Here is a 16760-nt window from a genome sequence, read left to right as displayed (position 1 = left end):
CCAACTTCATTTCTCTCTCTCCCTCTTCCCCAAACTCCAAAAGGGTTTTTTGTTGTTGATATTTTGTTTTTAAATATTTTTTACATCATTTATTTTTATTTTGTGTGTATGAGTGTTTTATTTGCATTTATGTATGTGTACCATGTGCATATAGTACCCATGGAGGCCAGAAGAGGAGGTCAGATCCCCTTTGAACTGGAGCTAGAGACAGTAGTTAGCTGCCATGTGGGTGCTGGAAGGGAAAATCTGGCTCCTCTAGAAGGGCAGTCAGTGCTTTTAACTGCTAAGCCATCTCTCCAGTCCCCATAGGGTTTGTTTTTGTTTTTGTTTTGTTTTGTTTTTGAGCTAGCTAGACAAGCAACAGGAGTCTGGGACTGGGGGGCAGGGGCAGAAAAGCAGTCCGTAGGGAAAAGTAGCCTTACTTCTGGATGGCTTCGAGTTGGAAGTAGGATGCAAAGACACCTAGATGATTTGGGATGAGGCCTCAGGGAATACTGACGAAAGTGAACTGTGTTTGTTCTTAGCCTACAGTTTGTCAACTGATGAACTTCCTCAGCTCTCTTCCCTTCCATCTTCCAACCTTTGTAGTGAAGTTTAATACATCTCGGAATTTTTCTCTTACCACAATCAGGTTCCATATGATGGTTGCCCTAGCTAATTTTTGTTGTGATAAAACTTCAACCAAAAGCAACTTGGGGAGGAAAGGTTTACAGGTTATATAGTCCATGATCCCAGGGAACCAAAAACAGGAACTTGAGGCAGGAACTGAAGCCGAGATCATGGAGGGGTGCTGCTTACTGGCTTGCTCTCAGGCTCACATTCAACCATTTTTCTTATACCTCCCAAGACCACCTGCTCAGACATGGGGCTGCCCACATTAATCAGAAAATCAAGAAAATACACCACAGACATGCCTGTAGGCCATTCTGATGAAGGCAATTCCTCATTTGAGGTTTCCTCTTCTCAGACTACTCTAACCTGTGTCAAGCTGACAAAACCTAGCGAACATAGTGATCTTTCAGCACATGGTACATGCGTGATAGTCATAGTTCCTAGTGATACCACATCCTTCCTAGTGTAAGTACACTGATGAAATAACCTAGTGGTGCTTCTTAGAACATACCCTCATCTTTGAGTGGCCTGCCTATCTATCTATCTATCTATCTATCTATCTATCTATCTATCTTTCTATCCACCTACCTATCATCTGTCTATTATCATCTATCTATCTAATCTTTCTATCTCCTTATTTATCTATAAATAAATCTCTTTTGTTTTTCTTAACCCCCCCCTCCTTCCCTCCCCCTCTTTCCCTGTGTGTGTGTGTGTGTGTGTGTGTGTGTGTGTGTGTGTACTTTCACTTATGTTCAGTCTTTAGGAGGCTCATCTTTCTGTAGGGATGAGTCTGTGTGGTAGTTTGAATAGGAATGGCCCCCATAGCCTCATGGAGTGGAAGTACTAGGAAGTGTGGCCTTGTTGGAGGAAGTGTGGCCCTGTGGGGGTGGGCTTCAAGGTCTCCTATGATCAACGTATGCCTAGTTCAGTTCATTTCCTGTTGCCTGCCTATCAAAATGTAGAACTCTCAGCTCTTTCTCCAGCACCATGTTTGCCTCATGCTGCCATGTCCCACCACGATGACAATGGACTAAACCTCTGAAACCATAAGCCAGCCCCAGTGAAATGTTTTCCTATGTAAGTGTTGCCGTGGTCATGGAGTCTCTTCACAGCAACAGGAACCCTCACTAAGACAGTCTGTCACGCGTAGAGTGGTGATGGTGATGAGAACATAATGTGGAGCCAGTCTCACGAGATTCTCCCTGCTAGACTGTCCCCGGGATGCCAGGCTATGCTCTGAAGAAACCAAGAGTCTTTCCTGATGTCTCTACATGGGAGGAACAATGGGGCAATGCAGGTGAATGGTAAAAGATTCCCTCAGGCAGGAATCTCCCAAACACAGGGACTGATCCTCCACAGGTTTTGCCTGCAGTTCTATTCACAACTCAGGCAGGCAGAGAAGAAGTTGGTTTGGGTGTTTTTGTTTTTGTTTTTGGCTGGAAGTCTAGGTGGGCCTCATCGACGTGCCTGCTGCTGCCTGGGTACCTCCATTCTCCTTCCTGTGACTTCAGTTTCCTCCAGGAAAGACCACACACACATCAACCCACACATCTGAGCACGGCTCCACCAATTACAGGGCTCACTTCCAGCAACTTGAGGCCTACACACAGGAACCCTCGCAACCTCAAAGCTACAATATGGTATGGATTGTCCACTAGTGTTCCATATTTTAAAAATTGCTAGTTACAATATGTAAGTGTGTGTGGTGGTGTGTGTGTGTGTGTGGTGTGTGTGTGTCCAGTAAGCCATTGGTGTGTAGACTAAACATTTGTTTCTGGTGAGTCTGTGAGGGTGTCTCCAGATGAGAGCAGTGCTAAGTCCGTGATAGGTCTGAACAGAATAAAGAGTACAAGGAATTTGCCCTTTATTTCCTGCCTCACTGTTAATCTTGGGACATCTCATTCCAGGGGCTCAAGCTTTTGCATAAAGATTTAGGATTTATAGCAAATCCCAGCCATAGGCTTTTGGATTCTGACTGAATTATATACTACTAGTTAGCCTGGGGCTTCAGCAGACAAAGGGTAAATCAGGGGATTTAGCCTCCATAATCACATGGGCAGGCGCATCAAAAAAAAAAAAAAAAAGGCATTTAGAAAAATGTAAGATGTTTAATTGTTTAATTATTAAAGATATTTTAGAGACTAGGAATGTAGGTGAATGGCAGACTATGATCACCTAGTATGTGTGAGTCCCTAGGTTTGATCTCCCGAACTACCAAAAAAGAAAGCAATAGTGTGATGGTGTGTCTCGTGTGTGTGTGTGTGTGTGTGTGTGTGTGTGTGTGTGTGTGTGTGTGTTTTAACACAAGAATGCTACCCAGATAGAGTGACAATCATAGATGACATATAAATAACTTATTTAAAGATAAATATATTTATTTATATGAGCATAAAGATAAAGGCAAGCTGAATCTCCCTCAAATGAAAGTCCAAGAGTTAGTCAGGCGGTGGTGGTGCACACCTTTAATCCCAGCACTCAGGAGGCAGAGGCAGGTGGATCTCTGTGAGTTCGAGGCCAGCCTGGGCTACAGAGCGAGATCCAGGACAGGCACCAAAACTACACAGAGAAACCCTGTCTCAAAAACAAAACAAAACAAAACAGGAAGAATAAAAGAGAGAAAAGAAAAAGAAACAAAGAAAAAAAAAGAAAAAGAAATTCCAAGAGTTTAAAGGGGAAGGAAAATCTCCGATGGAGAGCCCCAAAGAAGTATTGCCTTCAAGATCTTGATTTCCAGATGCCCTGCATAGGAGACAGCATTTCCGTTAGTCCCTTTCCAGCACAGGTGTGCACACAATCGATGCTAGGCATATCCTCCATGTCCCTGTGCTGAGACCAGCAGAGAGGGCCAAACGTCTTCAAGAAATGTTTCTACCTTGGCCAAATGCTGTCCACAAAACGTGGTCCACACCTGGTGTCCTGGCTTCACGTTCCCAACCAGCTTGACCTGATCTTTGTTGTGGACTCCCTTGAGAACCAAAAGACGCCGCAGCTGCCCCCCTAAAAATTGAGCTACGGTGTTTCAATGTGCTTTGCTTAGAGGGGCCTCCCCAATGGGACCAGTCTGTATTAGTAAAGGCTCTTTATTCCAGGTGACAGGAACCCACATCAGCTGCTTAAGTAACGGAAGATGTTCATTAGAAGGAGTAAGGTACCTTGTAGAATTTCTGGGGAGGCCAGAGAATTAGATGTGAGACTCCCAAAGCTCGAACTGTGCCGCGAACCCCGGTGCCTCCCTCTCTGCACCTAACAGTTCTGGTCCCTCTCTCCAGAGCCACCGCTCTCTAGCGGCATGGCTTCTTGGTGTCAGACAGGCTACATGAGGAGGTTGAGGGCAAGGATGTCGCACTCCGGCCTTTGGAGCACAGAAGGAAAAGAGGGAGGGAATTGAAAAGGGTGTCGCAGAGGCCATTTTTAATAGGTGCCATACGCTGAAAAGGGAAGGAGATTCCCGTCTTACTCAGGATGAAGCTCAGCCGTGGACGCTCCGACGTGAGAGAGAATGCTCCACCTCAAGTGCTGGGGGTGGGGTGGGGGGCAGTGCAGCAGGAAAAGACAGCCATACCAGGAGTCATTGTGAGTGACTCCGGGTCGCCGTACAGTGTGGACACAGACTAGAGTCACAGGTCCGATTACTACACTTACTAGCTACATGCCTTTCAGGGTGTGTGTGTGTGTGTGTGTGTGTGTGTGTGTGTGTGTGTGTGTGTACACTTTAAATTCGGTTTTGTTCTCTCAAAACTGAGGGTTAAACACAGGGCCTCACACATGTCAGTCAAGCTCTCTCACTGAGTCACATATGTTAATTATTACAGCGTAATATTAATAGTATATATTACATGTCATGATAAAGAGAAGACTATATGTTGCTGAGTGGTGGTGGCAAATGGTTTTAACCCCAGCACTCAGGAGGCAGAGGCAGGCGGATCTCTGTGAGTTCGAGGCCAGCCTGGTCTACAGAGTGAGATCCAGGACAGCCAAGGCTACACAAAGAAACCCTGTCTTGAAAAACAACCAAAAAGATTATATGTAATGTAATGATATGCCTACCTACAATGGAATTATAATATTTCTCTTTTTAAATTTTATTTTAAATTTTAAAAATGTTCATTTTAGGGGTGTTTTGCCTACATGTACTTCTGGGTACCATGTGTGTGCCTGGTGCCCACAGAGGCCACAAGAGGGCATTGAATCCTCTGGAACTGGAGTTACAGGTGTTTGTGAGTTGCCATGTGGGTGATGAGAATCAAAGCCAGTTCCTTTGGAAGAGCAGCCATTGTTCTTAACTGATGAACCATCTCTCCAGACCCTGACTTACATATTTGAATAAACCTATTATTAACTAAAAACACCATAAGTTGAAAGTGCATGTAATATAATTTCACAGATATGAGCACCTAGAAGCATAGTCTATGGTCCTGGTCATTCATCCTGTGATCACTGAACGATTGGGAGCTGTGGTTCATTCACACTGGCCACTATTCTCAGAGCAGATCTTACTGTCTGTCAATGGCCTAGGAAAAGAACAACTTGAAGATGTGAATAACTACATGTATATCACCTTTACACCACAATAAAATGTTTTAAAATTATCATGAAAGTACAATATGGTATGGATTGTCCCACTAGTGTTCCATATTTTAAAAATTGCTAGTTACAATATTGTAAGTTTGTGTGTGTGTGTGTGTGTGTGTGTGTGTGTGTGTGTGTGTGTCCAGTAAGCCATTGGTGTGTAGACTAAACATTTGTTCTGGGTGAGTCTGTGAGGGTGTCTCCAGATGAGAGCAGTGCTAAGTCCCGTGATAGGTCTGAACAGAATAAAGAGTACAAGGAATTTGCCCTTTATTTCCTGCCTCACTGTTAATCTTGGGACATCTCATTCCAGGGGCTCAAGCTTTTGCATAAAGATTTAGGATTTATAGCAAATCCCAGCCATAGGCTTTTGGATTCTGACTGAATTATATACTACTAGTTAGCCTGGGGCTTCAGCAGACAAAGGGTAAATCAGGGGATTTAGCCTCCATAATCACATGGGCAGGCTCATCATGAACTTTCTCTCTCAGTCTCTCTCCCTCCCTATTTCTAAATGTGTCTCTCTCTGTCTTACTTAGCAAACTGTATTCATATTTATATGTTAAACCAATACTCATAAGCTGGAAGACTCTCAGAAATAAAAAGGATTTATATTTTTACAATGTTTTTATTAATTCTTTGAGACTCTCATACCATGTACTTTGACCATATTCACCTCCCTCCAACTCCTTCCAGATCTTCTCCCACCTCCCTACCCACCCAACTTCATTTCTCTCTCTCCCTCTTCCCCAAACTCCAAAAGGGTTTTTGTTGTTGATATTTTGTTTTTAAATATTTTTACATCATTTATTTTTATTTTGTGTGTATGAGTGTTTTATTTGCATTTATGTATGTGTACCATGTGCATATAGTACCCATGGAGGCCAGAAGAGGAGGTCAGATCCCCTTTGAACTGGAGCTAGAGACAGTAGTTAGCTGCCATGTGGGTGCTGGAAGGGAAATCTGGCTCCTCTAGAAGGGCAGTCAGTGCTTTTAACTGCTAAGCCATCTCTCCAGTCCCCATAGGGTTTGTTTTTGTTTTTGTTTTGTTTTGTTTTTGAGCTAGCTAGACAAGCAACAGGAGTCTGGGACTGGGGGGCAGGGGCAGAAAAGCAGTCCGTAGGGAAAAGTAGCCTTACTTCTGGATGGCTTCGAGTTGGAAGTAGGATGCAAAGACACCTAGATGATTTGGGATGAGGCCTCAGGGAATACTGACGAAAGTGAACTGTGTTTGTTCTTAGCCTACAGTTTGTCAACTGATGAACTTCCTCAGCTCTCTTCCCTTCCATCTTCCAACCTTTGTAGTGAAGTTTAATACATTTTTCTCTTACCACAATCAGGTTCCATATGATAGTTGCCCTAGCTAATTTTTGTTGTGATAAAACTTCAACCAAAAGCAACTTGGGGAGGAAAGGTTTACAGGTTATATAGTCCATGATCCCAGGGAACCAAAAACAGGAACTTGAGGCAGGAACTGAAGCCGAGATCATGGAGGGGTGCTGCTTACTGGCTTGCTCTCAGGCTCACATTCAACCATTTTTTCTTATACCTCCCAAGACCACCTGCTCAGACATGGGGCTGCCCACATTAATCAGAAAATCAAGAAAATACACCACAGACATGCCCATAGGCCATTCTGATGAAGGCAATTCCTCATTTGAGGTTTCCTCTTCTCAGACTACTCTAACCTGTGTCAAGCTGACAAAACCTAGCGAACATAGTGATCTTTCAGCACATGGTACATGCGTGATAGTCATAGTTCCTAGTGATACCACATCCTTCCTAGTGTAAGTACACTGATGAAATAACCTAGTGGTGCTTCTTAGAACATACCCTCATCTTTGAGTGGCCTGCCTATCTATCTATCTATCTATCTATCTATCTATCTATCTATCTATCTGTCTATCTTTCTATCCACCTACCTATCATCTGTCTATTATTATCTATCTATATGTATTATCATCTATCTATCTAATCTTTCTATCTCCTTATTTATCTATAAATAAATCTCTTTTGTTTTTCTTAACCCCCCCTCCTTCCCTCCCCCTCTTTCCCTGTGTGTGTGTGTGTGTGTGTGTGTGTGTGTGTGTGTACTTTCACTTATGTTCAGTCTTTAGGAGGCTCATCTTTCTGTAGGGATGAGTCTGTGTGGTAGTTTGAATAGGAATGGCCCCCATAGCCTCATGGAGTGGAAGTACTAGGAAGTGTGGCCTTGTTGGAGGAAGTGTGGCCCTGTGGGGGTGAGCTTCAAGGTCTCCTATGATCAACGTATGCCTAGTTCAGTTCATTTCCTGTTGCCTGCCTATCAAAATGTAGAACTCTCAGCTCTTTCTCCAGCACCATGTTTGCCTCATGCTGCCATGTCCCACCATGATGACAATGGACTAAACCTCTGAAACCATAAGCCAGCCCCAGTGAAATGTTTTCCTATGTAAGTGTTGCCGTGGTCATGGAGTCTCTTCACAGCAACAGGAACCCTCACTAAGACAGTCTGTCACGCGTAGAGTGGTGATGGTGATGAGAACATAATGTGGAGCCAGTCTCACGAGATTCTCCCTGCTAGACTGTCCCCGGGATGCCAGGCTATGCTCTGAGGAAACCAAGAGTCTTTCCTGATGTCTCTACATGGGAGGAACAATGGGGCAATGCAGGTGAATGGTAAAAGATTCCCTCAGGCAGTAATCTCCCAAACACAGGGACTGATCCTCCACAGGTTTTGCCTGCAGTTCTATTCACAACTCAGGCAGGCAGAGAAGTTGGTTTGGGTGTTTTTGTTTTTGTTTTTGGCTGGAAGTCTAGGTGGGCCTCATCGACGTGCCTGCTGCTGCCTGGGTACCTCCATTCTCCTTCCTGTGACTTCAGTTTCCTCCAGGAAAGACCACACACACATCAACCCACACATCTGAGCACGGCTCCACCAATTACAGGGCTCACTTCCAGCAACTTGAGGCCTACACACAGGAACCCTCGCAACCTCATTTCCATTGATCTCGTCAGAAAGCAAAAGACAACCGGCCAACATTTAAGGGCTATCTTTATGGAGCCTCTTGGGGCGAAGCAGTCCCTTAGAAAAACAAAATGGATACCAGGATTTTGGGGGAGGGGCTGGAGCAGGGGATGATGGTATTTTAGTACTACATGGGTAAACCTAGAACAGGGGCAGATAAGCATTCAGTGACTACTGTGGTCTGAAGGTGTACCCCCAAATTCATACACTGACTAGTGTATGAAGAAGTGAAACCTTTTCTGTTGGACGGGCCCAACAACAAGAAGGTGTAAGCCTGCCTAGCCTCAAGAACTGTGAGAAGTAAATGACTGTCATGTATACCTTACCCCGGTTCAAGTATTTTGATGTAGTAGTAGGAATGGGGTAAGAGAGGGCTACACCGTAATTTAACGGTCTGCGGTCATCTTCTCAATAAGGCAAGCACAAATATCATCGTGAGTCATCATTTCTCATTGTTTTCTAATTCCGTGTCAAGTAATAAAAAATAATGTATGTGATAACTGTCATTAAAGGCGGGATTTATTTTTTACATTTATTTATGTATTTATTTGTGTATTGTGCGCGTGAGTGGGGGTGTATTTCGAGGGTTGAACCCAGGCCATCAAGCTTGGTGACCAATGCTTTCAGCCACCAAAGCCATCTCTCTGAACCCCGAAGACAGAAAATTTTGGTGATGGACTTAATAACTTTGTTGTGCCTTTTAAAAGTGTAATTTAAAGAATTATTTTTAAAAAAAATCTTTATAAAGACCATTTAGCCACCAATGGTTTCATATTCTCAGTTCTATGTGAAGCTCTGAGGGTGCGGGATTTTTTATTTTATTTTATTTTTTATTTTTGAGTCCTGTTACTGAGAGCTTTCATTTTCCCATTCTCTGTCATCTCCTGTTCTCAAGGATGGAAAACTTAGAGACTTTTCAGGGTCATTCCAACAGGTGTGTGTGTCCCAAGTGGAAAAGGTGGTAGAGATGCTTCTCTGGCTAAAAGCATTCCTATGTGCCCATGCTTGAACACAGGCTAACTTGGGTCCCCAGTGCTAAGCAGTTCCAGAAGGCAACTAGAGGTGGCAGAGCCATAGGGAAGAGAGGTGAGGTGAGCATTCTTGTCCAGACCCTTGCCTGGCAGCAGAGCCAGCCCTGCCTGGGTTTCTTCACTTCTCTGTGGCTTTCTTATCTGTTAACCAAAAGGCAAGCTAGGTTGAAGGCCTTCCTGCAGTGATACACTTAAGGCTAGAGACCAGAAGCAGGGTGAGTGCTGCAGGCCAGACCTTTGACCCGCCCCTCTGGTCCTGGGGGCTGCAGGCTGTGCTCTGTGCATACAGGATGGATTCAGTAAGGCTTCTTTCTACCAAGCTGGTTGCTCATGGAGCTGGTAGGCAACATTGTTGCCCACTTGAGAAGTAAGGGAGTTTTCCCGTCCTTCCCTAGTAAGGCTGAGGGTCATTTTTCTCCCTGCTATCTTTTCAAGTTCAATGTTTAGTTCCTATACTTAAATCTACTGTGTGTGCTGTTTGCAAGCTTTGAGAAAAAAAAAAAATCTTTCCTTTTGAGCAATTTTGCTATTGCAGAAAAAAAAAAAATGATCCTTAAAAAATTTGACTTCTGTAAATCATCTAACATTTTCCAGAACCATGTTTGTTCCTAATTTATACTTCATCATACTAGATAACCCAAAAGCATTATATTAAGTTAATTCAATAAAACTTTAATTACAAAGTTGGATGAGATTCGGGATAATAGGAAGAATGAAAAGAAAAAACACCAAACCATTAACAGTATCTATTTGGTGGGGGAGGGAGGTTGGAGATACAAATGTTTCTCCTGTTTGCGTCCAGAACTAACATGCATTAAACACAGTAACACAGACATGCAGGAAAAGCAAATCCACTCAATAGTTACCAGAATAGTCCCACAGCCTCAGCTTCATGTTTAAGAAGCAATTAAAATTTTTGTTTCCACCCCTGAAATAACTTCTGAGTTTGTAAAGGTTGATGTGAAAATAGTGACCTGCAGCTCCTCTTATGGTCGACTCTAATTTTATGGCCATGGATTATCTAAATGATAATGAGCACAGGCTGGATTTACAACAAGAGTCTTTTTTCTTCAAGGAAAGCATATTAAACTGACATTCTAATGACCATCTCTTTCTGGAAGATCAGTCTCCTTTAACTTACCTTCAAAATACAAAGTCCAAAGCAAAGTTAAAAATGTCCAACAAGGCTGGGCGGTGGTAGGGCATGCCTTTAATCCCAGCACTCAGGAGGGAAAGCCAGGCAGATCTCTGTGAGTTCGAGGCCAGCCTGGTTTACAGAGCAAGATCCAGGAGAGGCACCAAAACTACACAGAGAAACCATGTCTCGAAAAAACAAAAAAACAAAAAAATACGCCCAACAAGTCAAGAGCAGATGGTACAGTTTCTGCAGCAATTCCAAATATGCACTCTCAGCTTGCTTACTCCAGCAGCAGCCTGCACCAGAACCCTAACAGAGACTCACTTATCACCAGATGGGGTAAAGATACCCCATGAGAAATCCACAGCCCCCATCAGCCTGTGGCCAGGACGGAGCACACAAAATGATAAGAATGCCAGTGTTTAAAAGAGCTGTGACTTTCTGAAGCAGAGGGGAACATGGACTTTGTCAGCCTGATGTTTTAACGAGGAGATGGATGCCACCCTTTTGGTCGGCCAACGTTTTTCTTGGGGGGGGGGGGGGGGAGGCTTCTGAAGATACTAATTATATCTGAAGTTACAGTCGAGAAAAATTTGGCCTCTAGATTACTGTTGTGACCAGCAATGGGCCTCAGGAGTGGATATTTACCATTATTATTATTATTATTATTATTATTATTATTATTATTATTTTGTGAAAGTACAGTGCTAGAAGCATTTTGCTATTATTATTTTTTTTGGGGGGGAGCTGAGGATCGAACCCAGGGCCTTGCGCTTGCTAGGCAAGCACTCTACCACTGAGCTGAATCCCTAACCCCTAGCATTTTACCATTATTTAAAATGGATCATTTGAGCTTTCCAACTCTAATGGAAAAAGAAAGCCATTCAGGCAATTTCTGTGAACAAGGTGAATGACAGATGCTTTGAAGCAGAATTTCTCTCTTCTACAACAGTGAGACTTTCTTTAACATGACGAGGAGCCATTACTAAGAAGAGTCGATTTGTATTTTACCTTTTAAATGTAATATATAGTATGATTCAATCCCACAAAACAGGTTTTGAAGTAGATAAATCTGTAATGGTAGCTTCGAGAATGTTCCTTTGACTTTGGATTTATTATTTCTGGTGTCTTTGGTGAGGGCACTGCACACACTTATAAATCTGTGCAGTCTCCTTTTGTGTTTCAGTCCTTCATGTTAATGGACCCTATAACTGTTACATAAAACACATCTATCAGCAAAGGTTTAGGAACAAACATTTACACCAAGACTGTTTAAAAGTTGGCAGCCTTGGTGAATAGTAAATAACAGTGAATAGGACAGAACATAAATACACAGATCAATTTAATAACAGATTGTCTCCAAAGAATTAAAAACAGGGTTGCCTGGACTGTCAAGGAAGACATATCTAGGGCTCACATCAATGTGGTGGGAGCAAGGAAGCACCATGGATTCAGAGCACTGGGCCTGGGTCCTTTTCGTTAAAACCTTTGGTTTGGGAAATAAAAATCCACATCTAATCAATCTTCTATTTCACTTAAGTTGCAACATGGCTTTATCCATCCTTCCCATGTCTCACTTAGCATATTGTTATCCAACCACAAATCCATGTTCCTCAGTGAGTCATTTGGACCACCTACTTTGAAAGTTAGTCATCCAGGAGATCTCCATCACACTTGAACTTTATAGAGGCAAGAACATGGAAGTTTCCGATGGACTTCAATTCCTCGTTTTCAGAAGTTTCTAGCAAGACTTCTTTCCTTTCACGTAGTTGTTCCAGGAAGCACATGCAATGTGCCCTGCAGGCAGCGGCCACTCCATGAAAGCTGAGTACCCTTTCCAGTCTCTCTCTTGGGTTAATCCTATTTTGTGATCTATGGGTCATTCACTGGCACACTGGTCATTAATATTGTCCACACGTGCCAGCTTTGAAATGCCTTTGACTTCGTGCATCTACTCTGGCTGGTGACTGAGAGCTCAGGCATGGACGCCTCTGGGAATCACCAAGATTGCTAAGAGCTGAACCACGTGATCAAATATGGTGTCATGCTATCACAGTATATGAGTTGGGGATTGGCAGGACTTTTATTCTTTTCTTTCTAGACCCAATCAACACATTAAATCATAAGCCCCTGTCTTAGAGTTTTCATTGCTGTGGAGAGACACCATGACCACGGCAACTCTTATAAAGAAAACATTTAGTTGGGATAGCTCATGTATAGTTTCAGAGGTTCAGTCCATTATCATCGTGACAGGGAGCATGGTGGTGTGCAGGCAGACATGGTGCTGGAGTTGCAGCTGAGAATCCAACATCTTGCAGGCAACAGAAAATGGACTGAGACACTGGGCAGTATCCTGAGCATAGGAAACCTCAAAGCCCACCCCCACAATGACACACTTCCTCTAACAAGGCCACACCCACTCCAACGAAGCCACACCTCCTAATAGTGCCACTCCTTATGAGATTGTGGGGGTCAATTACATTCAAACTGCTACAGTTCCTGAAAGATTACTGTGGTCTCTGACTCCTGTGGCTAATATACAGTTTCCTGTTTATGTTCAATTAATGTGCTCTTATTCTTTGTTGTGTATAACTTCTCATGTTTCTCCTCACAGAGTACCCTTTTCACAGATGTGGTCTTACTATTTCACTACATCTGTAATTTTAACTCCTGTAAATAATCTGAAAAAAATAAAAAAGAGGTGTCAAAGCATGGCTCAGTCAGTAAACTGTTTGCCACGAAAGATCAAGGACCTGGGTTCAAATCCCCAGTACACACATAAAGAATCAGGAGCAGCAGCTTACCCCTGAAGTCCTAGTGCTGGGAAGGCAGAGACAAGGGCATCTCTGGATGCTGATGGCCGGCCAGTCTAGTGGGATTGGTGAGCTGTAGAGTAAGTGAGAGACCCTGTACCAGAAATCAAGGTAGAGACCAGGTGGCTGTGGCACACGCCTTTAATCCCAACACTCAGGAGGCAGAGCCAGGCGGATCTCTGTGAGTTCGAGGCCAGCCTGGGCTACAGAGCGAGATCCAGGACAGGCACCAAAACTGCACAGAGAAACCCTGTCTTGGGAAAAAAAAAAAAAAAAGAAAGAAAAAAAAGTATAAATAAATAAATAAAGGTGGAGTGGTTTAGAGGTAGATAGCTAATATCAATTTACACACACACACACACACACACACACACACACAAACACACAAGAAGATAGAAAATAGGAAATGAAAGTCCTAGAAAGTAAGAGGAAATATAATAAAATAGAGACCATAAATTAAATACGATATATTAAATATATTGTATTTTTCAGCAGCTTCCTGGGCAGACTATGGGGGGGGGGGAGAATAACAAATAAATTACAAAGATAAAAGGAAACATTATTATAGGTCCTACCCACCCATAAAATCATAAGAAGATATTTTATACAATTTTACATTAATCATTTAAATATAAATTGACCAATCCTTTAAAAAAAACCTCTATGTAGAAATTGACAGAGTAGAAAATTTAGATGATTCTTCAACTGACTTCTTACAAATACATATTGGGAATTTTATGATAAGTTGAAATGGAAGTCCCCAGACCTTTGAAGTTGAGCACCACTCAAAGTCACTGTCACGGCAAGGGGCCAGAGGAACCAGGACACAAAACCTCACAGGAAACCCCAGGAAGAGACAATTTCAGCCACCCCTCATTCAAAAATTCAGATACAAATTCCTAAAAATGAGATTAGTAAATTTGCATATTAATGTATTCTGAATTGGAAAGCCAGAACTATATTTTATTGTGTTTAGCCTGAACTTCAAGGTAAAAGACATTGCTTTTCCTTCAAGTTCTTAGTAAGTTTGTTAATTTAAAAAATCCAGTAAACCACATCTACTAATAGGTAAAAAATAGCTAATATTACACACGATGGATGTGTTTGCCCAGAAATCAAGATTTGGTAACAATTTGAAAATCAACGTAATTCATCACATTATCAGAATAAGGAAAAAAATCACTTGATTGCTTCAGTTGATTTTAATATATGATGCTGATAGAATTCAAATCAAGTTTAGGACCAAAACAACAACAACAAAAAGTTATCAGGGTTAGAAAGTAATTTTATTAATCTGAAAAAAAAAAAAAAAAAGATGTACTCTGAAAGAATCTTTAGCAAATATAATTAATGGGGAAACACAAAAGCTTTCCTTCTGGGGTTGGACAAGGTGTGTGAGTTTCCTAGGCCTGTGTGACGAGGTACCCCAAGCTGAGTCACTTAAACAACAGAACTATACAGCCTCACAGTTCTGAAGGTTAGAGTCTGGAATTAAAATGCTCCCTTTGAGGGCTCCGGGTTCTTCCTTGACTCTTAGATTCCGTGGGTACCAGCTGTCTCCGCTGTTCCTTGACTTACAGTTCATGGCTCCAGCCTTCACTTCCATCCTCACAGTATTCTTGAGGCCTTGTGTTTCTCCTCTTTTCATAAGGACACCAGTCACATGACAGTAGGTACAGCCTACGCTACTGTGGCCTTATCTTTGTTGTTGTTGTTTTTTGTTTGTTTGTTTGTTTTTGTTTTTGTTTTTGTTTTTCGAGACAGGGTTTCTCTGTGTAGCTTTGCGCCTTTCCTGGAACTCACTCAGTAGCCCAGTCAGGCCTCGAACTCACAGATCCACTTGGCTCTGCCTCCAGAGTGCTGGAATCAAAGGTGTGCGCCACCACTGCCCAGCATGACCTTATCTTAATATTGATTACACTGGCAAAATTATTTCTAAATAAGGTCACAATCATAAATATTTGGAATCTCAATGCATCATTTTTGCTATAAATTGTATTTAATTTTTCTTATTTATGGGGGAGGCACACAAATGCCACACCCCGTGTTGCACATACCCACAAAGATCCACACACATACACTTAATTTTAAGAATAAAAAAATAAATATTTTTAATAGAATACGTTGTCCCCACTTGGCACTTTGCACCAAAACAATGTGCCAAAACACTGATGAATTTCACAAACAAAAACTGAAGCAAAAAAAAAAAAAAGTATACTTTAAGACCAATTGGTAAAAAGTTGAAATGAAACTGTGTGTAAAAAAGTCAAGATTGCAATGAGTTTTGAGAAGAAAAAAGGGTGTAATAGAAAGGAGGATTATGAGGGTTTCTAGAGAGCAGATCACCTTTCTAGAGAGCATTTCTTTGCCTGGGGGTGGTAGGGTAGTGGTAGAGAAATAGACACCATTCACTTCACAAACATTGGTCCATATGCATCATTCTGTTCCAGACACTGTGCTAGACCTGAGAGTCAGGGGGAATAAAATCAGCCATGATCCCCATCCCCATGGTGTTTGCTTCAGATAAGAGAGCTAGTGCTAAGCACAGAACGAATGTATACAGCCGCCCACCCAGCAGCCCTGGTCTCAGACAGACAGACAGCTCTGCTCCTCAATGGGGATTCCTTCTTGGGGCGGGGTGAGGGAGAAAGTACCAGGGTCTTCAATGGACTCAATTAGAAAAATGATTCCAAAGTGTTTAATGCAGCAGCACACCTGTCTGTAAGAAATGCTTTGTGTCTTTAGATAGACTCTCAGATTCCCAGATGCTTACTTATCCAAAGACAGTCTTGGTTTGTAATTTGTGGGTGGTGGTGGTAGTGTAATACTAGCAATTTTAAATTTAATTTTAGTGACATTAGACTAAAACTCTCTTCTGAATTCATACTTCAAATGTAGTTTGATTTTTTATTTATTTGCTTGTTTGTATTTATTTTGGGGTTTTTGCTTGCTTGCTTGTTTGTGTGTTTGTCTTGACACAGGGTTACTCTATACAACAGTCCTGGCTGTCCTGGAACTCACTTTGTAGATCAGGCTGGTTGAACTCACAGAGATCCATCTGCCTCTGCCTCCCGACTAAAGGTGTGCACAACTATGCCCAGACAAAATGGACCGTTTTAAAATAACCCTTTCCAGGCTATAAAATACTTATATCCTCATCGTGGAACCCCTGAGAAATAGGAAAACTACTGAGAAGACAAAGCTGTGTATTTCCATCACCACAGCCATTGTAAATGGCTCCTTCCCCTCTGGTCTCCTGTAGCCCAGACTGGCCTCGTATGTGCTACGTCTCCAAGGATGATGAGAATACATTTGAGCTTCTGATCCTCTAGCCTCTACCTCCCAAGTGTGGAGATTATAGGTGTGTGCCGCCCCACCCAGTTTATATTGTACTAGGGATCCAACCCACCACTTCCTACCTGCTAGGTAAGCACTCTGCTAACTGAGCCACACACCCAGCCTTCTCACTGCAATTTTTAAAGTGCTATTTTTAATCTTTATTTTCAGAGTTAAGTCAGACTTTCAATGTGATTTTGCAACTTGAGTTTTTTCATTTAAAAAGAAATGCATTGAGACTTTCTTCACGT

This window comes from Onychomys torridus, chromosome 13, assembly GCF_903995425.1.
Source record: "Onychomys torridus chromosome 13, mOncTor1.1, whole genome shotgun sequence".
Taxonomy (NCBI): domain Eukaryota; kingdom Metazoa; phylum Chordata; class Mammalia; order Rodentia; family Cricetidae; genus Onychomys; species Onychomys torridus.
This window is presented reverse-complemented; position numbering follows the sequence as displayed.